Source organism: Coloeus monedula, assembly GCF_965178545.1.
Source record: "Coloeus monedula genome assembly, chromosome: 1".
Taxonomy (NCBI): Eukaryota; Metazoa; Chordata; class Aves; order Passeriformes; family Corvidae; genus Coloeus; species Coloeus monedula.
The window spans coordinates 117122039-117147218 of NC_138781.1; the positions used below are offsets into that span (position 1 = coordinate 117122039).

At 41.0% G+C, this 25180-nt stretch overlaps 1 pseudogene across 1 annotated transcript in view; it reads left to right on the forward strand.

The window, feature by feature from the left end:
* Positions 1-25180, forward strand: part of LOC309574542 (chloride channel protein B-like) — a 79625-nt pseudogene that overhangs the window by 32073 nt on the left and 22372 nt on the right. Inside the window, exon 13 of the transcript in view lies at positions 15084-15250. The product of the transcript in view is annotated as a chloride channel protein B-like (transcript). The remainder of the gene's footprint in view (positions 1-15083; positions 15251-25180) is intronic.

Here is a 25180-nt window from a genome sequence, read left to right on the forward strand (position 1 = left end):
TGAAAAGGCCCTAGAAAAATGACGAGGATTGCATTGCAGTGTGTTCTGAATTCCCCTAGGTGTCATGTTCTAGCCCTTCTGTGCCTGTCTCTGCACAGGCGGATTCTGTTTCAATTTATGTTCATCCAAGATAAATAGCTGCACTGCTTGAGGAAATATTAATTTTTGAGGAGAAAAAAGGTCTTGGACATGACAATGCAAACACATAATTAAAAGGTTGTGCCCTCAAACCATAAAATGCACATATTTTTCCTATATTGTCTGATGGGTTCAAAAAGAATTGGGAATGTTTGTTTTGGCTTTTCACAGCCTTCCATTTGGAAACAGTTATGAATGTGGGACTTGTAGTGAACAGGTTTGTAAGATGCCTTTTTTTTTTTTCCTTCATGGCAGACCCTACAGTCATCTGCCCACCTCTTCTTTCTTGGCTGCCTGTTTCTACCCCCCATGCTGACACTTGACCCTCATCCTCAGCTTTTTGTGGCAAAGGGTAGATGTGGTGACATTTTTTTTGGCATGTACAAGGAAAAGCCTTATGACTTGCCTTCCCACAGCCTTCTGTTTCCCATGTCTTTTTAAGTGTCATGTGTCCTGAGCTCGCAGGCCTCAGGGTGCTCTAGACGTGGCAGGGGAGTAGCATCTTTCTACAGTGTGCTTGCTCTCTGGCTAATTCTGTATTTTTAACATTCCTTTTATTTTTACTTCTCAATTAAAATGTCTCACAAGTGTTAAAGAGGAAAGGTGGCTCTGGGCTAGCCTAGTATTAGTGTCTGTGTCCAGTACTGTTGATGTGCCTATGTGCAAGCTGAGAGAAGTTTCATCTGCACCAATTTGGATCCCTTGTCCCATGAGTTGTCTTTCTCTCTGTTACACGTGATAGAAAAAGCCTGACTCTCACACCTTTCTTGCCTATTCTCTTCAAACAGAATTAAAGCAGCATATCAGTTTATTGGCCAAATTTCTTTCTCCAAGAAATCTGATCTGATGAATATGGGAAATGCAATTAATTCTGAAAAGGTTAAGACTCTTAAACCTTTCTCCGAGTGTGAAACACTGGAATATCAGGCTTTTGACAGACGTAAACTAAAGGAGAAAATAGGTTATTCCTTAGGATTTGGAAGTGGAAATGCAATGTCATTTTATAAACCAAAGGGAAATATCCTCAGGGATTAAATCTCCCAAAGTCTGTCCCAGAGTCTCCTGTGAATGGTGGGTGTGACTGCTGTGAATGAATGGTTCATGCCAATGGGCACGATGTTGGTACTGGAATATGACCATCTGATGGGGCTTCAGAGCCCCTTGTTAACATCTGTCTGAGTCTGCAATATGGCAGAAATAAAAAGCTGTGTCTAAAATCACCTGGTTCTTAAGACAGTAATGAAGGCTCAGAAATGAGGTTTGTTTGTGCTTTCTGTTGTTTGATGCCTACATTAAAACAGGCACACTGGCAGAGCACTGTATGTAATAAACTACACTGCTGTAAGTGACCACTGTCCTACAGGTAGGAAATTTGGTATATACTTTCTATACACATTCCATTAGTAAGGAAAATTAACTTTCTTTTTTCGTAATTTGAATACCTCACTTGTAATGTATAGTTCTGACATGTTTCACAGTATTGCTACAGGTCATCTGGAGTAAGTGTGATGAAATAGCTCTAACAGCACGTAGTAACAACTAAATTCTTACCTCCCCCCTCTCTATGTATTCCTTCAGTACTTCTAATTTAGGCAAAATGTACTTACCTGAAATTATAGGCAGGATGCATTGTTGCACGTTCTGGGGTTACCCTTCTCAGTTCCTCTGAGAGAGACTCTCAACAAGCTTAAGTCCTTTCATGAGAAATTTAAGTAGAGCATTGTTTTACAGATGTGATGTGAGGATACAGCATGACCACCCAATCCAGGCAACTAGAGGGAAGTTATAACAAAATCAAAATGATGATATAAGATGTTAGAAAAATGAGCACAAGACTTCTAAAATGCATGTCCAATCTCCCTGGTACCAGTGCAGGTTTTTCACCAGAGAGCTGTGTTGCCCAGTGATTGTAGGATGCAAGATGCTCAATCTGAAACCCTCTGCAGTAATGATGATGCAAGCAGAAGGGATGTTTTTGAAAATGCTAACACAAATATAAATTCTGAGTCTTTCCTTCTTGAGTAGAGTTGGGTAATAGTACATAGCTGGTGTTTGAAGACCAAACAGTGAAAACAGTCTCTGGCCCCTAAAGACACCATCAAGGGCCAAGAATCCTCATTGACTTAAATGAAATTTCTCTTGAGGGAGTCCAGATCTAATGGGTGAGAGCTCTATTCTACAGGTGAAGATGGATAAATTAACTGGGCAACAAAATAGTGATATGTATCAGGCTTGGATTAAATGTGAATATTAATTGGGTGTAAATTCTCAGGTTTCTTCTTGACTAATGGGATGCTAGAAAAAGTCTGTGTAGCTGTGCCTTTTAACACCCTTGAGCAGCCCCTACCTCCCTTTGGGTGGGGGCTGTTTCTGTCACCTTTACCTCCTGTTTTTCCCTCTTCCCTTCTGCTCCTTGAGCTGGAAAGGATGAAAGCAGCTCACAGTATGAAATGGTTTGTCCCTCCCTGGTTTACAAGTGCCTGCTGGTACTTGCTATGTTGTATAGAAAACAAGGAGAACCTGCAACGAGGAGCTGGTGTTACTCCAGGAGGTGCTCTGGCAGAGCTGGCTGGACTTAGAGATACAAAAGGTTTTCAGTGCAAACTATGTCTTATGTGAGACGTGTTCATGCACTTGCTGCCTTGGAACTTGATATGGTAAGAGAAAGGCCAAGGTCAGGTTGGATGGGGCTTTGAGCAGCCTGGTCTACTTGAACTAGATGATTTTTAAGGTCCCTTCCAATCCAAACCATTCTATGATTCCATGAAGGAAACAATAAAAATACTCTTGAAACAGCTAACTTTAGAGTCAACTAGCTTGCAGATGCCTTTCTGTAATGTACAGTTTCCACCTAGTTTTTCTTAAGTTTGTTTTTTGGTTTTTTTTTGTAAATTATTAAATGGTCAAAATGAGTGCTGGCACAAAGCTGGGCTTCTGTACCAGTGCCCTTACGTTCTTGCAAACGGAGTAGCAGCTGACCCTGAAGTGATGGGGGTCAAGAGCTGTGGAACAGCCATGCTGTGAGACTCAGAAAATGGAGACCACTGGATCTTGGTCCATCACAGGTTTCCAGGGCAGGTCTTATGGCATGAGTAATTACAGGAAGCAGGATATTTTGCAAGATGTCAAGTTAAATTATTTAATCAGTCCTTTTGGTCTTAAAAGAAACCAGTCTTGTTTTCAGCACATAAAACATGGTGTTACATTTGGCCAGTTGAAGAGAAGGGACTTCCCATCCAAACTCGTAGTGCCATCCAAAGTGCGATCCTTTCCTTGATAAGGATTATAGTTGGCTGAGGTGTGAGAAGAAAAATTCTCTGAGAGCTGAATATGCTTTTGGCATACCAGGAAGCAGGAGAACAGGCTGATTTAAAATACATGAATTTCTTGTTCATCTGAAAGATCTTACTGGTCAAGTAAGATTAATATGATCTTATGGTCAAATATAGTAAAATAACGCTGGTTGGAGTGATGGTAGACGTTGAAGTCTGCAAGAGCTTGTTTATCCACCACCACCCTGTTTAGAATGATTTCAAAAATTTGCTTCTCCTTTATTTTTGACTGAAAATGAGGACTTCAGATTTTTTTTTACAAAAACCTTGGACATTTCATCAGAAAGCTGAACATCTGAAAAACACAAAAAAACCCCCCCAAACTTGTCTTGCTACAAACTTTGTTGTTCCATGTTAACATTTTTCTTTAGGGAATGAAATATTTGTCATGAAACACCAAAGAAACTTTCTTGGTATGTTCAAGAAGGAGGCCCAATACATGGTGCATCGTGGGAGACGTAGTTTAATCTGAGGGGCCAAGCCAAATCCAATTTTAAAATTCTCAAGGGATGACAATATAGCATTCCAGATGAAAGCTTCTTGGGTTCTAACCTAAAAAATACTGCTCTATAGGGATGATAAACAATTTGTCAGGTCACTGGAACATTCAATAAAAGATGAGTGCTTGTAGGGAAAATGAAATATACCCCTTTTTTCTTTCTGGATGGCGGCCTTGTGAACCCAGCCCAAGAAAGTCAGAACAAGTCCCCTCTGATTACTTCATTCATCATTTGTAAAGAAGAACTGAAACTATGGGACAGTTGGTTAGCCTGCAGGTAATTCCCAAACTAGAAGAGAATCCAGCTCTATCTCTAATATAGCTGTGTCAGCTTTGGTACCAGGTTTTATCAGTAAAATAAACAGATACGACTGAATTGTACATGGATTCAATTGGCACTGAACTCTTAGAAAGTTCAGCTGTGCATCTGAAATATTGAAATTGAGATTGCATCTCTCTTTTAAATACACACATTGGAAATGAAGTTGTAATTTGAGAAGATAACATTTTTATATAGTCACTTTTCTGGCTCTAGCTATCGGTAGCTTTAAAAGTATTTTATAAATAAAGGGATGTAGTGTATTACAACATACAATGGTACATTTGGGACATGCAACACAAGCCTTAATGAAAGTTCATGAGAATTTAACATGCAGAGTTATTTTAAATTCACAGTATCTTATCTGTTTTCAGGCTTTTTGAATTACAAAATGCAATTGGGATGTCTTATGTACTAATTCTTTGCCAAATTTAATTTGTTTCCATATTAAAGGCATTTTCTAGTTACATTGACATGAAAAGCATCTGAAACCATTAAATTTTGTTATATTTTTAACTTTAAAACCTTCATAATGCTGCCAATAGTGGGTTTTTTCCAAATTTTGAGAAAATTATTTATCTCCGGGACCAAAGCTACCACAATAAACCTATCTTTTTTTTTTTTTTCCTGGCCTGAGGGGTTGATAATAATTTTGAATTAAACTCCCCATGTAACCGAGTGCTCTAATGAATGGGGGCTTAGGGCCAGAGATCCCCATTTGATTATTTGACCCTGCTGAAACAGGAGCAAGTGGTTACACAACACAGCAGCTGCTGGGCTGGACACGGTCTGTCAGTGGGATGGAGGGTCCTTCTGTAGGTCCTGAGAGAGCTAAATCCCTAAGGAAGGACCATGGTCTCCCCTTGGGCAGAGCAACATGTTTTGTTTCTACATGTCATCTGTTTTTTTGGAAGAGGAGTAAGACTGGGTCCAGGACGCAAATGGTGATGGCAGTGAAGGTGGGTGCAAGGTGTGCTGCTGTCAGAGCAAGACTGAATGGAGACGGGCATCAAGGGGAAGCTGTGAAAGCACATGGAGAAGTAGAAGCATTGAGGGAAAGAGGAGCATACATGGTATCCAGTGGGACCCGTTCTTATAGTGGCTCTTCTTTCAACATGCAATATGAAAGAGTGGTGATGGAAAAACTCTTGAGTGCCTGACAGATGTCTCAGGCAAGCTTGCAGAGCCAGACCTGACCTCTTTTCTTGTATCTCTAAAATAAAACCCCACTAAGACCCCAGCCTGCCAGTGGCCAACCAGGTTGTTATCCGCTGGTGAGTTGTGCAGCAGCAGGGTGATTTCTGAAGTTGCTGGTGCAACATATAAAAGAGCAGTGCCTGACTTTAGAGAGGATGAAGTTGCATAGACTGTGGAGATAATTGGAGTTGTGTTGTCTGGTGCTTCAGATCCTGTATCTAATGGTTGATGTCAGGTCACTCTGGTTATATTGCTCCCATTTCACCCTGTTCCTCAGTCTGACCCTTGTTTAAAGGAAAGATAACTTACTTGGAAGGCTTGAGTCATGCTTTTCCCTTTCTCCCACTTGTTTAGCAGAGTGTATGCAATACTCGGGAGGGAACAGACGAAGACAGGGGAGAGAACTGGCTGTAACAAATGACCACATCCTCAAGGCACACTTTGGCAGCACAGACCTTGGGAGATTTCTGATCATGCCTTCCTCTGACTTGCTCAAGACGGAAGGGCGTGAAAGGGACACTGGGTTCCTGGAGCAAACATGGAGAGAAAATGATAAGGAGCACACCCTCTGTCAGGAGAGGCATTGCTGTGTGAGAATGCAGCAGAGGCTCATGACAGGTCATGTTGTGCTACATAGGTGTAGATGAGAGAAAGCTTTGACCCTTGCTTTAGAGTGAGTACACATCTGCATGCTCTGGATCAGGGAGCATTTTTTTGCACTGCTGGCTAACAAGGCATGTGCTACAGAGTCCTTACTGAAAGGGCAGGGAGGCATATGTGCCCACCAACAAGCAAGTTCAGATTGTCTCCTCCTTAGTTGTTTAAAAATAGTTCAAAAATAGATGCCTTAAATGCTGTTACTCCAGCAGGGTTACTCAGTACTGAATTTAGCTTTTGGATTCTCTCCATGGCCACAGTCTTCATTTTAACTCCTCATGAGAGAATGTCACATGGCTGCTTTTCCATCTGATTTTGGTGAGGAAAGGAAAATCTTTTGCAGAATCTGGGACAAATGGGTAGTATTCAAGATTTTTCACATCATGTTTACTTCAAAGAAGGCAGATGAAGTGCATAATTACTTGGAAATTAATTTGGCAGGTTCTTCCCAGTGCTAGGCTGTTTAATGTATCAGCCCATCATGCTTAAACAGTTTAGGGCTCACATACTGTTTTTGATTACACCTGAGATGGTCCACAGAAGTTGTTCTGACAGGGCCTAGCTTTCTGTTACTAAACTGCCTGATTTTTTTTTTTTCTAATGAAAAGATTAAACCCTAGTAAAACAATTTTTCAAATCTTCAAGCCTGCAGATATTCCTAACAGGGTAAGTGTTTCCTCTCCTTCCCCTGCCTGTTGGGAGGAGCCCAGTGTGTTCAAATGGTATGTTTAACACTATTTCAGATTGCAACCTTTTTAGAAAGGAGATGCAGAGTAGTGTTGTACAGATTCTAGTCTTATTCAAATTAGTCCCAAAATAATTGGAGTAACAATGCATAATCAGCAAACTGTTAAATACACTAGGTCCTACCTACTATTTTCTGTTGAATTTTCTCCAACTAGGGGAAGAGCACTGTGTGTTTTTTGGCAGTAGCTTTTCTGGAAAATGAAATAAGTGAAACTCTTCTCACAGAGAAGGGGATGGGGAATGGTTTCAAGACTTCAGATTTTGTAATGCAGTTCTTTAAGAAACTGGCAGTGAATGAATACCTATGCTTGTTTTGACAACAGCAAGATTTTGTAAGTTTTCTGTTATTTAAGGTCTAATCTCCCACTGAAGTTAAAGTTGAAATGAGCTTCTCAGCCTGTGGCATAGAGCGTTTATCAAAAAGCCCTGGTAAAAACCTCGTGTAGTCTACAGCTGTCTGTAGTCAATTGTCTCTTTCTTCTCCAGCATTTTCTAGACCTCAGGAGCTAGGGACATAAGAATTCTGGAATTCTGGAGATGTTGGTTTTAGCATCACTTAAATATGACAGAGATTCACTGCACTTGTTTACTTTATTTGAAAAAACGCTCATGAATTATAACTAAAAGCATTCTGCAATACTGTGAGCTAAAAAAGCACCAGGTTGCTTAGCTGGGTTATTATACAGTACAGAGCTTGTTTTGAAAAGATTTAACATGTGAGCCTGCTGAATGTTTGGGCATATTCAGCAACACACAAAATACACAGTGCTGCTATTTTTATTAACAGAATGTTCACTTGGCACAACATGCACCAGTGTTACCTTTCTGACACAGATTTAGGCATCTTTGAAACCTCCTTTCAGGGTTTCGTGTCTGCTGTGTACGTAAGATGAAGAGCCAGATTACAGAAAAAGTCACTGATAGATATCTTTCCAGGGATCTTGGCAAGAGTCACTGCTATCACCAATACTGTTCCTGATACCACTTGCATCCATTGCCACAACATGTCAAAACAGGTGTATTTATAGGCCTTGAGGGACTGAAACAAGATATCAAACATTTGCATAGCATTTTCCATCAAGTTCCCAAGGACTGAGACTCAAAGGATTTTGATATGTTTCCAGAGATTACTTAGCTGTGCTGGATATTTCTATGTTCTCTTCAGCAATCAATGTCCCGTTTCTGTACTAGGTCTTAGAAAAAAAGTTCTCTCTTCTACCGAGGAAATCATCAACATTGGCTTCAGAAAAACTCACACAAATATTTAAATTCACATTAGAGAAAACTGGGATGAGAGCTCACTTAACACTGTGAATTAAGTTAAATTAGGAAGTAGTGCACGAGTGTGATTCATTAGAACTACTTTGCTTAAAAGGTTTGTGCCTTGTGCTAAGATATGTTTTCGTGCTCTGTCTTGGCAGCAATTAAGCTCTAGGGTACTAGAGGCTGCCTACTCCTTGTAATGGCTTGGAATAGTTAATGGTGTTGAGTTCTGGAAGAGGAAGAATCCCACTAATTATGCAATCCTCCTGGCAGTAGAATTTGGCAGGACGTCGTCACAGTGAACCTACGCTGGGTGTGCCGCCCTTTGTAGAGTGTGATGCAGAGCTTCGTGTGCCTCAGGCTGCAAGAAATAATAATTTTCAGCAGGGTGAGGGAACTTTAGTGCATAACTTTTCAGGGCTAGCATGACAATCGTGCCTTTTTAGGAGATTTATGTGTACCGTAGTGCAGCATCCCACTTTTCCAAAAATTTTCAGCAGTGATGGTGGTGAGTGATAAGGAGACAGTAAAGCGAGTTGAGTTAATGAATGTAGTCCTAAGACTATAAAGGATTTCTTTAAAGGTGAAGTGCACAGGAAAGGAACATTTTTCACTTTGTTTTAAAGCGAAAGATTAAGGCAAGTTCAGGAAGGGAGTATTTGGTTGTATCGATATGTGAAGAAGGTGCCTCTTTTGGCATAATCCCAGATGGAAATAGTGGATCGTGATAACAGCATTTCAATTCATAGTTTGTCAGGACATTATTAAGTGGCAATTAAAATGAATCAAGTGTTCCAACACACAGGCTGCTGAGGGCCAGCAGATGATAAAACCAAGATTAAAGAAATTGAAATGCAGTTCTGCATTGTCTATGAAATGGCTGTGACCATACAAGTAACTTAATCCTGTTTGATGTTACTTCCATAAACTCCTATTCTCAAGAAAGCTGCATGAACAGCTCTTTTACTGCTGTGAATAGGGAATTGTAGTCTCCTTCCATTCTTTATATCAAATGATTAGCTTGCAACCTTGTTCATATTTGCTCCAAGAGAAGAATGATCAAAAGCTTTCTGCTGGCTGCAAGCCCTCCGCCCTTTGGAAATGTTCTCTTGACCATGAACAAATTTTTCTTGGTGTCTTTTATAAATAGTAGCAAAAATTTCCAGTGAGGGAAGTTCTGGTTTTATGTGCGAGAACTGAAAGGTGCTTTCCAGGGGGAGTGTGTGCTCTTCCACAAAATCTGGGAGAAGACTGGGAAACTGTGCCCAGAGCTGGTGTATTGTGCCAGCTGCAGATTCAACACCAAAACTATTTGATTTGGCTGGTAGTACTGAGACTTCATGTCCCTTCCCATCCACCCCCTTTTTAAACTTGCTCTCATATGTACTGCCTTGTACCTTTGTCAAGCAGCTACCTGTTTTGGTTTTTTTTTCCTAAATGTTTTCTTAATTCCAAGCCTTTTAGTTCAGTGTAACCTTGTGAAAAATGACAAAATTATTTCTTCTGGGGAGTTTGCTTCTCCCAAGGATGATAATTTTTATATCATCTGAAGGACAAAGATTTTGCCTTTTCTTTGTACAGTTGGCCAGACAGACCTTCTGTTTGAACAAATCTTGAAAAATTAATTAAAATACAAAATAAACACATCTTTTTTCTCTTTTTGATAGGCCCTCATCTCTGCATTTCTCCTTGTAGGCTGCAAGTAGCAAGAGAGATCTCTGGCTAAGTGGGTTTTCAGTAGAAGAAGGAAAATTGATTTGCACTATGTAGCTAGCTGATGATTTTTTCTTTTATATGATTGGAAATATCAAGGGTTCAGGGAATATTCACTGTGTCAGCAGCCTTGTGTCTAATGAGGTTGTTTGGACTCTGCTCTCTGAGCCAGAGTAAAATCTTTGAAACATTAGTCAAAATTTAACTGAAAGTGGGGGAGGTTTTTAACAGTGAGCTTTAAGTAAACTGCATCTTTTTGAATTTCCTGGGCAGCTGCCTTTCTCTCTTTGATGTACTGTGCCTGGTGATGCTGTTAATGAAATGCATAATTATGTGTTATATAATAAAACAGAGCTAACATGAAGGTGCCTAATAGATTATAATGATGTGGAGGCCTGAGAAACTAAAGACTACTGGGGGTTGTTGAAAAGTTCCTCTGGTGACAAAGATGATGTCTAAAGAGGTTTGAATAACTGTGCTGATAAATTAATTGTGGTCTCTCTGTGTGTAAACAACATTTTTCAGGATTTTATATATAGAGAGATTATTGGAAAAAAAAATAGGTACAATTTACTAGGCTGCTGATGTATGAAGTGTCAGTGCCGAGTGCTTCCAGTGCCTATTAGAGCTGCTGGCTTTGCATAGACGGGTGCCCTAGGCAAAGACATTTTTGGCACAGCCTGCCTCACCCGTAGGATCAAAAGGAACAACAAAAAAAATCTGGCAATATGCACAGAGAGTAAATTGCATCCTAAAGAGCAGCCCCTAGAATGCAGTCTTGGAATGAATATCGATAAATGAAGCATCACGTTTTATGGCTGAAGAGTTGTAGGCGTTTGGCGACTGCCCTCAGCTTCCCTCCCTCCTTTCTCTGCTGTTGTCACCAGTATTTTCTCTCTCCCTCTGTAATACTCTATATAACTTGTTCGTTTCTGAGAATCTTTAGGAACTGGTTTGTACACACAGGTATTTTTAAAGGAGAAGCTGTATAATCTTCCAGCCCTGGACCACATGGGCTCCTGATGGTGCTGGGCTGTGGCTGGGCTTGCTTGACTGCTGCTATGGGCACACAAGGGCCTGTCTGCTGCTCCCTGGGCACGCAGGGAGCTCCAGGATGGATTTACAGCTTGCTAGTTACTTGGCACTAATTCCCTTGGGTGGGTGATTCTAGTAGCTACTAAGAGTGCTTTTGTGCAGGTTAGCTTCAAGAGTGCTTTTGTGTGAGTTAGGCGGGCTTCTTTCTGAAGGTCAAATAGGCTGTTTTTCACTTCCCAAGCACCAAGGGTACCCAAATGGGCAGTTAGTGCAGAGCAGCTAATATGCAGTAAATTCACACCCAAGCTCACTGAGCATGAACTTCCTCATGCAGCTGAATCCTGAGGCTCTGCACTTTGTCTCTCTCAGCAGGGAGCAGATGGCCCTTCTCTAAACAGGGAATACCAATAAAGCCTTATGAAGAGCACAGATATGTGTGCCTGTAGGTTCGTGCCTGTCCATGTGCTTCTGTGAGGTCACTTGAATCTATCACAGTTCTTGCATTAACTTCTGCTTCTGTGATTTCTGTTAAGATACCCTAAGGAGAACTTTGCTGCTGAAGTACCATCATCCTTCTCATTAATAGACCGGGGTTTTAGCTGCAGGTTTTGATGATTTCTTCCTTCTTCTTCAGCACTAAGACGGCATACTTTTTCTTTTTTTTGTATGAATGACAGCATCTTTTGTGTGTGAATCTTTCTTTGTTGCAATTCCCTTTCCGAGAATTTATTTGAACTATCGATTAATGCTTTTCTCTAGGTTTTTAAGTACTTGGATGTAAAATCAAGTCGATTTTTAGATAAGACTTTGCTTTAGGCTGGGGTTCATAAATAACTTCATCTATAATTAGTGTACAACTTCACTTTAACTTAAGATCACATAATGGGTTAAATTTTCATGCAAAGTTTTCTTGAAATGTTATAAATGATTCTATCAGTTTTTTATGCTTATGCTTCAAATATATCATTGTTTTCTAAGTCATCTGCATCTTTTCTTTATGTTTTTGCTCCAGTATAGCCTATTTGCAAGAAAATTTGTATCACAGAAATTGCCTCTCCAGTTTCCATCTACAGTGAGAGTTCAGCACAACTCCACCAGCACTATTGTGGCCAAAGTTTAAATCTACTTACATACAAAAGATATTGCTCAAAATGCTTTTAACATGTCTTTTTAAAAATGACCTCAGCCATCCTAGCCTGCCAAAGATAAACAGCATTTCTGCTTGACAGGCGTTAACCCTTGGAGGAAGTGAAGTCCAACACTGAATGCAGAGGCACTTGCTCCAAGCATTCAGTGTGCTGTTGTAGAGAGGAGCCATCCTCTCTCCAGATCCCAGCACTCAGGAAGGCTGCAGGGCTGGGGAAAATCAGCACAAGCCTCAGAGTTTCTCAGTCACAGATGTAAAATGCTGGCTGGATGTTTCTGACAATAAAGGATGAGGGTCTGCGCCAGGTCAGCTTGACTGAGGATAGAAGGGTAGGAGGAAGGGATAAAATGGGATGAAAAACAAGAAGAGGTGACTGGAAAGCCAGGCTCTGGTTCTTGCTGTTCTGAAGATATTCTGTGTAGGTTAAAACAATCACTTGAAAGTATTTTTTAGAGTTTAAGTTTCAAGAGTTTTTATATTTAGAGTTTCAGAGTGCTTTTATAGCTTTTTATAGTAATTTTTAATGTTGGTTTTATTCCAGAAGAGTTCCCTGTAGCAAGATACTTAAGAAAACCTTAAAAGGAATCCACAGTAAAGGAGTATCCATCTGCGTGAATGAGTTGCAGCAGATATGATGAAGCAATTCTTAAAATCCCACAGTTGCTGTTTTCCTTTCAACTGACATGTTCCTGTTTGAAAATAAAACAGTTGAATGCTAGGTTTAAAGAGACAGTCAAAGAATGCTGTGGTGGTATTAGGAATCCCTGGCTATGTCCAAGCAGAAAGGACAGTTGCATGACTCCGTCGTACGTGGCTGACTATGCCATATGGGTCCCTTGTTGGGATATGCTGTAAACCACGTAAATCATCCTGAATGGTATCTTTTCAAAGAACAGAGACAGAAGGAGGGTGAAAATTTAAGTCTGGATAAATTTCCTACAGCTCATCATGCAGAAATGTGCTTATTGGCATTCTTTGAATGTAGATATTTGGAGTACTTAACAATCTCTAACTGATGAGGTCTATAAAATGGCCATGTTCTGTAATTCACTTTGAATTGGAGAAAAGTTTCTGGGCAAAAGCCTCTTAGTGTTAAGAGGAAGGGTTGCATACTTAGTCCCAGGGTAATTGCTAATGAATATACCTGTTTAACAGGATGCAGTGATAGGGGAAATAGTGGGATGTGGAAGGAGACAGCAGTTTTTACCAAAAGGCCTTAGTAAGGTATTGTAAGGAGAATATTTCTGTGCAGTGGTTTTCACAATGAAAAATATTTCACTTCATTGTGACCTGGGTCTAAACAACATTAATTACATTCCCATTACTCTCTGTTTTGTATAGGAGGATTCACTCTTAATCCTTTATTTAAAGGCAGTTTACTGGTGTGCCTTGAGTCACTTCCACCACAGGTGTTTGACATTTGAGTAGCAGGGCAGGTGAACTTGGTCTACCTTTGAGCTTAGTGATAGTGGCTGTATGCAACTATGGAGGTAAAACCAATTAGCTCAAGGGTAATCGAGTGTTAAAACATACTACATTCTTCGCCACTCATCTGACCATACCCTCACTACACAGGGAGAAAGGACAAGCCAGCTTAGGAAAGATGTTCTGGGTGAGATACCATCCTTTTGATGATCCTTTTGCATATGATTTTCTACAACCAGCACTTCATTCCAGTTCATGGGTTTGTGATTGTGGGGACAGGGATGCCTGCACCTTGCCTTGTACTGTTGAGCATTGCTCTGCATGGTAACTGATGTTCCTGCTGCTTGATCTCCTGAGCTGGACTTCTGTTGGAAGCTGCTTCATCCCTTTTCTGACATCCTTAGGGTGTGGGTGCTGGGGTGGGTTGGTCAGGGCCTTCAATCACGTTGGGCGCCAGACTGTGGGAGCTTGGGTGGGTCGGACGGTCGGGACGGACGGAGACACGAGATCTCTGAAGTCAGATCTTGGAACATGCGGTTTATTGCAAAGGGCGTGGGTACAGGGGCACTGCTTAGAGCTGCAGCTGGCAGCTCTGAGCAGGCCCAAGAGAGCAAGAGTGTAAGCAAGTAAGTAAAAAGAGAGAGAGAGGAATAAGAGTGTGTGTGAGAGTAGAGTAAGAGTGGAGTAAGAGTGAGTGTGAGAGTGTCTGAAGTCCTGGTTACAATACAATAAATCATCTTCTGTACTGAATATTCTAATTGTCACTAACCAATCTAATACAAGATACAAATCCTATAGCATTTACATACAGCCTATAAGAGTTCTTATATTACCATAAAGTGTTACATCTTAACTTCTAAAAACTACTCTTTGGACCCCTTCTGCTGAGCTAGTAGGGTCTGCTCTGACCCTTGGACCTGCCTGCAAGCAGAGGGTATTGTTCAATCAAGAGGGGATTACCTTCAGTCGGCCATACCATTGTTTTCCAGTTGTTCAGTAACTAAGACTTGGTATCTCAAAGGTGGCTTTCATTTCGATGTCGCTTATAGTTTTCATATTCCCAAAATCTTTTGTCAGGCAATCATATTTATAAGGCTTTCCTGTTTCATCTTCCCCAACATTAGGGACAGTGTTTGTATAAGGAGCTTGTTTTATCAGGAAGCGTAAGTATGGGAAAACAATTTTATATCTCCTGAGCTCAGCAAATAAGAAAAAATACTTGGATTTGTTTGCATTTTTAAATATTTGTCACAATGCCAAGCTATTTTAAGCAATCTGGCTACTTCATCTCCACTTACTGTCCTCTTCTACATCAGAATTATCACAAGCCACCTGAAATATGGGAATCAAATGTGACTTTTAATGTAAGTGTCATGCTTCAAGCTGACAGGGATGGGAGGGGGAACTGTCACTGCATCAGCCAAGACTCTCTGGTGGAAGTGTTGATTGATAACCTATCCCTGAGAAAGGAGAGAGAGCACCTTTCTGCCTTCAGTGGCTGGATTGCATTCCGTTCCCCTGTGAAAGAAGTAGGTAGTCCTGTGCAACCACTGCCTTCGTCGCCAGGTATATGAAACAGAGGCAAAGCCCTTTGTTCTATTTTTTCCTTAGGTAGAGTTCACAAATGATGTCCAGTCCTCCCCACTGATAGTGCTGGCTGTCATGCCGGCCAAGAAGGTTGGTGACTTGTTTAACATCTCCCTGTAGGGTTCCCTCATGAAGCTGAAATTCATTCCCTGCTTGGATGTGGAACCTTTTGTTCATTACAAGAGAAAATGGTGAGGTTTCTCATGTTGCTGATCTGTAATTTTTCTGTGTTGTGTTCTTTGCAGAGGCGTGTGGGTTCTCTGAGACCTGGAGCTTAGAGAGAAAAAGGGGAAAATGGAGACCTTGTTCCTGAACAAGGTCCCCATGGTGTGATGTGCTGTACAAACAGAACGGAAGAGACTCCCTTTCTCTTCAGGTTTATGGTAGGATCTGAATTACCACTGCCATTGGTGTCATGAGAGCAGTAAATGCCCCATAATGCCCAGCTGGATGCTGTTTGTTAGTGGTCCAGTGGAGAATCCAGTGGAGGTTTTCACAGACAGTTGTCACTGTTTCTTGTGAGTGAAAGCCGTAGAAGAGAGGAACAACAACACAGTATGGTGGAGTTTGGTTTGGATGACTACTCTGGGCTTCCTGTATGCTGGGTACCATAAGATGTGCACTTTCAGGTGGTGATTCCTGCCATCCAAGGACAGCAATTTAAGGCAGATAAGAATTGTTTTCTGGAAGTGCCTGCATTATTAACTAAAGACTAAATGGAAAGAAGTTACATCCTTTATGTTTCAATCTACATTAATCCAACCTGTCCTGTGTATCTTTCCAGGGTGTGAACCAGTATCCAAAACTTCATTTTTTTCATAGCATTTATGACAGGTAATAAGAACCATTTCCTCTCCTAGGTGTAGGTGCTGGGTCTATATTTATCCCCAGGTAGTGAGAACTCTGTACTACTGTCTTCTATAAAATAATTAGCAGAAATGCTGATTCTTTGAGATGTTCTCTAGGAATTAATTAGGTAATGTGGTGAAGAAATAGAAAGAAAAATGAATAAATCTATTTTCCATAGAAAGGCTTTTGTTTTCCTTAAGGCACATTAGGGTAGCATACATCCACAGCCAAAGCTATTTGCAGGGCACTTCAATTTTCTCCCAGTATTGAGGTCTACTGGACAAACTTTCAGCTTCAAATGACCCTCTAGAAGAATAAAATGTTGGCAACTGACTCTGTCCACACTTTCTTCCAAATGTAGCCATGTCTGAAAGGTTTTAACAAGCACATGGAACGCTGGGTATAATCTAACTGCATTTATCATGAGAGGAAAAATTGCCAGCAATTCAGTAGGAGGAAATAAAAACAATCTGTGACATTATGGATGACTTCTATATGTACCATGGCAGATAAAACAGAGGGGAAGAAGCCATAAAGTTTCCCATGGTATTCCAATTAGATGACAAGCCCATGGAAAGAATTATAACTGCTTTCCTGGTTCAGAGTGAGGTTCTGTTCACTTGAAGGACATATATATATATACATACACATTCATATATATATAAAATTTCGTTTTCCTCCCACTCCTTTTTTTCTCTCCAAGCACATTAAAGAAAGTTTCTGGATAACCTGATGGCAGACTATACCAATACTCTAAAGCAAAATACATAGCATCACAACTTGGTAAGTATTTTATAGCCAGACACTTTACAGACTGCCAAGTTTTAGCCTAAATCCTCTTAGATATAGTCTGAATAGGCTGACATATATCTGAAGTAGCAGATGTAGTTGCTAAGCTTCTCTCCATCATATTTAAAAAGTCATGACAGTTAGGTGAAGCCTTCAGTGACTGGAAAAAGGGAAACTTCACACCCATTTTTTAAGAAGGATACGAAGGCAGACCCCAGCAACTATCATGGACAGTGAGATTGTAACCTCAGCAAGTTTGTGGATGACAAAAAGCTGAGCAGTCTTTATCTGCCTGAGGAAAAGGATGCCATCCATGGGAACCTTGAGAGATTTGAGGAGTGGGCCATTGTGAACCTCATGAAGTTCAGTAAGGTCCTGCACCTGCCCTGGGGCAGTCTCTGGCATCTGTACAGACAAGGTAACGAATATAGACTGAGAGCAGCCCTGCAGACTAGGGGATATTGGCTGACAAAATATTAGATATGAGCTGGCAATGGGTAATTGCAGCCCAGAAAGCCAATTGTATCCTGGGCTGTGTAAAAAGAAGTGTGACCAGCAGGTTTACTCTGCTCTTGTGACACCCCACCTGGCACACTGCATCCAGCTCTGGAATCCTCAGTACATGGATCTCTTCTCTGGAGCAGGTCCAGAGAAGGCCCACAAAAATGATCAGATAGCTGGAACACCTCTCCTGTGGAGAAAGGCTGAAAGAGTTGTGGTTGTTCAGCCTGGAAAAACGAAGGCTCTGGGGACACCTTGTTGCAGCTTTTCCTATAAGCTTAAAGGGGCTTATAGGAAAGATGGAGAGAGACTTTTTGTCAGGGCCTGTAGTGATATGATAAGGGTCAACAGTCTCAAACTAAAAGAGAATAGGTTTAGATTGGGCATAAGGAAGATATTTATTATGATGAAAGTGCCTCCCTGGCAGTGCTCAAGACCAGGTTGGATGGAGCAACCTGGTCTGGTGGAAGGTGTCCCTGCTCATGGCAGGAGCTGGAACTAGCTGATCTTTAAGGGTCCTTCTAGCCCAAACCATTCTATATGACTCTATGACCCTGGTCTCTCCAGCATACTTCCTGGATGCTCTGTTACCTTGTTATCCTCTCAAACAAATGAAGCTTCACCATTCAGCCACCTTAGACCTCTCGGATTTGGACTGATCCCCAGCTCTCTTACACCTTGGGCATCCTAAACCCTGAATAGTGACTCAAGGGATTTCTGGTCTGCCTCTTAAAGTAAAAAATATAATAATTGAAACAAATTATGAGGACTAACATGCTGTCTTTGTAAGAATTCCAAGCCCTAGATCTTGTTACTTCACCTAGCATGGGAAATAAACAGATTAAGACAAGACAGTAAAAAAAAATTAGTCTCTTTACATGTTACCTTATCTCTTTCCTCCTTACTTCTGAGCATCCTTGAAACTTGAGCAGAAGTTCTTGAGCAGAAATTCTACAGAAAGGTGTCTGGCCATGAACTTATCTTTCCATGTGTTTTCCCTGTGGACCAAGGTTTCTCTTTTTTCTCTCTAAGTGATCCTGCAGCTAACAAGATGCTGTGGGAGCCTGTCTATTTGCTTCTTTAGTCTTCCTTTTATCTCAGTGGCCACCCAGTGTATGTAAAGCTCTGCTGTTTTAAAATTCCACTTGTTTGTTACACTTTGGTAGTATTTTTATCTTCAAATGCCTACACACAGATGTCATTTTGCAGAGACTGTCCTCTTCCTCTGATTGTGTCAGCTTGGTTGGGGGTTTGCTGCTCTGGGAAAGAGTGGGTGACACAGTTATATTTGTGCCAGGTTCTGCATCTTCTTTGTTCAGTATTATTCTGAAAGATCACAAAATGTATAAACTGTGTGTTGCTGGATCCCCCAAATCAAAACAGGGATAGGGGTCAGCTTTGTGGGAACTGGTAGCTAGCATGTTCTTATAAACAGGTGATAAATTATATTTGCAGAGTGAAAGATTCAGATAACTAGCAGCTTGCTTAAATGCCACATAAATCTGGATCCTTCTTCAATGGAAACCGAAAAACCTTTGGAAAACAGTGCCTGGTTGGTAGCAGAGAGGAAAAGTGAGAGACTCAAGAGATCATGTGATTTTAGGTCCTCAGCACTGGTACTGTTAGAAAGTATGGATCTTCTCTTTCCCAGTTCTTCATCAGTGTTAAGGATGGAAAGACCTTCTGTATTTGATCATTTTGTTGTTCCTCTTATATGTCTGGATAATATCCCTAGGCAGAAGATATGTTAGACACTGAATGAGAAGCAAAACCAGCCCCATGATGAACAAGGTGGGGGGCAGCATTAAGGTCCAGCTCCAGAAAGGAATGTAACTCCTAACTGCTGCAGCAGTCAGTGGGTGCACTGAGAAGCTGCATTATGTACATGCTGACTATGAAGACATCTCTGTAAATACTGTTATACACAAAACTGGTGGAAGCGAGACCTGGATCTTCAGTGGTATTTCACTGCCTAATTTGTATTTAGCACTGTCATCTCTGGATGCTCTGCTTCCTATGGAGCAGGGAAGTTTAAGATTTGTTTTCTTGATACTCATTTTATTTTTGGAACCTCATTGATCACCCTGCCTGTTTTATTCTGTGCTCTGGGTGATAAGGCTCCAAACACAGCTGTATCTAGTACAGGGCTGCTAAAGTGCACTGTGATTTCCAGCTACATTGCACACCACTGTAAACACCCCCCCTTATAAAATCTGGTTCGCTGGAACACTCAAAGCTGCTGGCTGCCAGGGAATGTTCCTTAATGAGGGTAAGGAGTACTTGAACACATCTATGACTTGGCAACCCTTCCTGTTTTTTATAAGCTACTATACACTTCAGAGAGAAAATATCTTAGAGGCTACTTTTTAATGGGACAAGTTTACTTAAGAGCTGAGTGGAGTTGGTGCCAGTAGTTCTGTTTTGTTCTAGCTTAATATTAGCCTTGTCAAAGCTCTTATGGTGTCTCCTGGGTGTTTCTGTATTGCATACCATATAAAGCTGGTTTTGGGAGCCAAGAATTTTGGCTGGAATATATATTATAGTGGTCTCATTATATTTTTCTTAAGTGTATCAGAGGTGGCCCTATATTAAAGATCCATGGAGCAAGGCTGATTTTTTTTTCTTTCTCCCTTCTAGTTTTGCCTTAGCTCACACCGCAGATATTGCATCCAGAATTTGAGCCAATCCAAGTTTGAGGGTTATTTGGGATCCAAGGTCTTGGTTTGGCCTGTAATAAAATTTGGGGTAATTAGTGATTTTTTTTTTTCAGATTATGCCTTGGATTTTGAAAATCACCAGACTTTTGGGAGGGTGCTTTTGGTTTGGGCCTACACTAGCAAAGATGAAAAGATTCCTTTCTTGTCTTGCTGACACAAGTATTCACCCAAAGACAGCTCACCAACATGGTGCAACATGTGCTGCATCCTGTCTTGACTCTTTGAGAAGCTGTGTGTTTTATGACTGCTCGGTGCTTTCATACTGAGAGATATCAATAGGTAGTGTGGACTTGGCAATGATTTTGAATCAGAGGGCATCCAGCCCATCTTTTCTAGAGTGTTTGTGGTAGACCCTGGATCCTTTCCTGGCTGCACAAAGGAAAAAGGGAGCTGCTGTAACAAGGCCATGCTTTGTCTCGGGAGAATCCTGGCTACCACAGAAAAGATGGAGGGAAGGTGTTGAGATGTGGGTGAGATTTATTAAAATTATGTTTGGGCTTTAAGCCTATGTCAAGTTTAAGAAAACATGGCAAAGAACCATTTTTATTCCCTTTTTTGTGCCTATTCTCCTGTGCTCGGTTTTGAGTTTGGTGTGATCACATTACCCGAGAAGCAGCTGTAGGAGCCATAAACAGTAGAACTGACCCCCTGACAAAAATGTTATGGCAGAACCAGATGCTGCTTTATGTGCATGGAAGAGCAGCAGCACAGCCCTGCCGTGGTTCCAGTGTGGTGCTGTTGGTGGTGCCCATGTGGGATGGGTGAAAAGACACATTGCTGCCTCCTGTACCTACAGCAGCTCTCTGTGGGACAGTCCAGTGTGTCTCTCTTCATGATCTTCTTAACCAGGGGCTGATGCCAGCTTGCTTCACTGTACACCAGCTTTCAGGCTGTGCTTGCAACCAGGTTATCCAGAACTACTCCTGAAAACAACAAAACAGAGTGAAGGATTGGTGCTCATGAGTCTGTGTGAAGAAGGTTAATCTGAACATGAATGGAGGGCAAACTTCCAGCTGGGCAGAGTTACTGCTGTATATTAACCCAAGTATTTAAGTTACGGAGGCATGCTTTTCTGACAGGTGGTGGTAAAAAAGGCTACTTAGCTTTGTAGTTTTCAGGAGACCTGATTTTCTCTCTTTATAGGATTTTTGGAAAAAAACCCAAAACTTAGTGACACTGAATGACCTACAAAGATGAACTAATGGGCCTTTTCAGCTTTAATCCTCAGAGAACAGAGACACTGTTTTCTGCTGTTAAATTTCACCCCAAATTTCAAATTTTTAATGAAGTGATTTCAGTGTCCAAATCTATTAGGAGAAAAAAGTCACATGCAAACAGTGTAATCGTATTATTGTGAATATTCAAAGGAGACAGGGAGAGGAAGGCTGTATGGAGGGACACAGGAGGACTTCTGTTTTCAGGCCTGCCCCATTTCCTCATGTTGCTTTGGCCAAACCAATTCATTTTTCAATATTCTCAGTTACAGGGGGGAAAACAATGCCTCCACACCTCATGCAGCCTTCCGTGTCTGTTGTCTTTGCCCAGTATTGCCAATTTCTTAAACAAAAGGCCTTATGTAAAGGCAACATTTCTTGCGAACCCTAGAAGATGATTTTTACTTGCTCTCATTTTGACTATTTAATGAAGCTACTACATAAAGGTACTACATGAATCAAGATGATTTTATTTGTTTAGATTGGTGAAACCATAAAAGGAAGCCCAAGATTCCAATTGCATTGCTGTTTATTTTTAGACTCTGAACAAATAAAACAAATTGCCTTTCCCATGCTACAGTGAATGCCAACAGATATAACCCTTCCTCCAATCTAAAATAAACTTTTCCCAATCTTAGCCATTCCCTTTCCTAAAATGTCCAGGATGAGAGCTGTCACTGTGCTCTTCAGGTTTGGAGCTGCAGGCTTCCACAGAGTGGTGGGTGAGGAGCAAGTGTGGAGCTGGCTGAGGTTAGGGATCCTGGAGACCCAGCTGGCAGCACCTCCCTTTGATAGGAAGGGTTGGAAGCTGAGTAATAGCACACTGCTGACCTACTGCCCTTGGAAGTGCACTGGTGGTTACTGCAGTCCTCATAACCAAAGATATACAATAGAAGTTACGGATACAGGGATAGTGAAGACGAGCCAACAATCTGTCAGACCGAAATCCTTGAAGGACCTCGTAAATACTTTAATGTTTACACAGGGCCTGTATATTTTCACAATTACCTTTCCATGAGCCCAGAATGCTTTACACTGGAACATTTTCAGGCCTTAAGAAACTATATTTTCTGATATGTCTGAAAACTGCAGACTCAGCTTCTCTATTGGCCCATATTTTCTCATGAGCAATTAAAGCTGGATTCCTTTTTACCCCCAAATATGCAAAATGTAAATGGTGAGTTCTACCAAAATTATGTATTGATTATGATCACAATGTGGTAAGAAGAAAATGGTTTGAATTTACAAGGGAATGTTGTACCATAAATTGGCAAAAAGATGCATCTACAGGATTTACCTCTATTATGATTAAGAAGTGATAAGAAAAATGACTTTTCTGTAGTGAGATTTTTGAGAGGAACAAACGTATAAGAAGTTTGAAAGATTTAATGCAGTTCTTTAAAACCTTAGGGTGAAAGTTAGGAGGCCTGAAGACATAGATCAAGTGTAGTGAATTTTGAAGCAGCTGACGTGTTCCTCTGGTTTCTGTCACAAGGCGCTTCCCTTTTCTCTCCAAAACAAAGTTCCTGTTAGAGTGTGAATGGGACTGTCATGGAGCTGGCACACCTGCTGCATGTATTAGACATGCAGTGACAATGGATTGGTACTTAATATGAGGCTCTGGTTCTTGCTGTGAGGTCCATTGTGAATCGGCTGTAAGGTCCATAGTGAGTGTAACACAGATCCCTTTTGGCTCAGGGACAAGACTTTCTGCTTGATGTTGAGGGAGGGATAACAAATCCACAGTGACTTTTGGTGGTGTTTTCTATTTCTGGGGAGTCCTGAGAAACCAAAAGAAGTGACTTCTGCATACTTTGTGCAGAAGGAAAGGCGCTGAAGCAGCATCTGGAACTAATAACCTGTGTTTCACAGCTCACTGGTGGGCAGCAAGGGAGCCGCTCCAGCTCCGACAGGCCCTTACGTAAAAGCTGCAACACAGTGATTTTCAGCTGTGGGAAACTCGAAACGGCTTCTGCTGGCCCAGCAAGGAGGAGACTGCCTGACTCCCTTTTGGTTCACCTGGGACGACAGGCTCCCTGCAAGGACATCACCACAGCCTTCAGATGTGGTAGCATGCAGGTGGAGCATGCACATACACACACAAGAAAATCACATCCCGCCATCAAATGGGGTATTCCACTAATTGGAAAGTCTGTTCTGGTGTCTGGCCACCATTTGGCAGATACTGACAGTTTCCACTTAAAACCAGCCAACCTCACCAGAAAGCCAGCTGTGCGGCTGATCTCATGAAGATGTCATTGAACAACTGTTTGAACTCATTCAAGAAATAGTGGGTCTGATTTGAGGCAGGCTGGGATCCCCTGGGGGTCTTTGCTGGATGTTGGTATACAGGCATCCATTGACGTAATAGTTGCACCTCAGTGTTCCTGAGTTACATGTAAGGACATCAGCTTCATTCTGGCACCAGGGACTCATTCCAAGTTCACCTTAAGCTGAAAGAGATTCTCTTTGCTGTTCACATATATGTCACTGTTTCTGTTCCTACGAGTGTTGCTACATCCTCATAAATATTGGTAGCTTGTCATAATGGTTGCCACGATGAAAAGAGTTATTTATTTAAAAAGAAGAAAGAGATGGCAAAAAATACTTCAGTAAGTTTCAGCATGTTTGAGAAATGAAATACCCTTTTCAGAAATATCAGTTTTTTGATGCTGTTAAATGCTATTTCACACAATTTCAAGGGAGTTTTTTTCAGTACACTGGGTGTACACAGAGACACAGCAGAAGTAAGGCGAAATAAAAAGGCACAGAGTGGAGTAGTTTTATGAACAGCCATAAAGAGATGAGCATAGTTTTATTAGCTGCTGCCATTCAAATACATGGAGTTCTGACAGTAGGTGAAAGGAACACGAAAGCCATGTCAGACAGAAAAAGCCTGAGGAAGCTGAATCCTGGTGTTGGGAAGAAAGAAGGAAGGAGAAAGAGAAACCAAGTTACACATACACAAAATCTGTTCCCAGAATTGGTAGGTGCATATATCAACCACATTTCACTATAAATACGCTGTCAGGTGCAGAGAGACAGCCACTTGTTTCCTGGAGGAGCAGAAAGTAATACCAGGGTCTTATTTTTAACACATTCTGCACTTGTAGTGGAGGGTCCTTGCCATAAATCACAACTGAGGAAAAAACATGTACTGCACATGAATGGTATGTAGAAAGCAAGAAAATTAGTTAAAGGAATCTTTTTTAAAATTATGAAAGTTTGAAGATATTTGTAGCTGAAAGTATTTTTATGAAAAATTAATTATGGTTCCTAATGTGAAAGATAGATAAGAAATATAAGAGATATATTTGTTTTAGAAAAGGGAATGCTGAAGTTTGAGGGGTTAAATGCCTTTCCCAAGGAAGCTGATTGTACAGCTGGAAGGAGAAGTGCTTTTGCTTGAAATTCTGGTTAAAAATGTCAAAACCTTCTATTTACTGGACTGGGAACAGGGTGTAATCAGTATCTCTAGGTAACTAATATTATGTTTTAATAACCTGACTACACTTTTCCACTACAAAGTGCCTGATTCTCGGAGGGACTGAGAAATTTGAAATATTTGTCATATTTTTTTTCCATCTGTATTACTTTAGTTTACTTGTTTTGTAATCTATTACACCTAAATCTCGGTACCCATTTTGACTAAAACATCATCTGATAATCTGTTCCTGATTATTAAAACATATACAGCTGTCACTGTCCTTTCCCAAACATTTTAAAGCCAGTATTTTTAATATACTAGTCGGTGCTTTCTTGGACCAGGGAGAGTGGAAAAACTAAGGTGGCTGGTGCAGTACATGAGGGTGGAGGCCCTGAATGAAGCTTTTATAAAAACTGTCTCATAGGAGATTTCCTCTCCTCTTTCCAGCTTGGATTAGGTTTTTTGGCATACGTTTGCAAGAAACTCATCATGTCACTGCATTCAAACTGCAAAAGCCAGCTTAGTAGTAAGCAAATTTCCCTTGAAAATTGCTCTGCAATGCTCCATCCAGAGAAGATGCATTTCCCTGTTTGTTTGGTTATAAGCAAGATCATGAGGCATTTA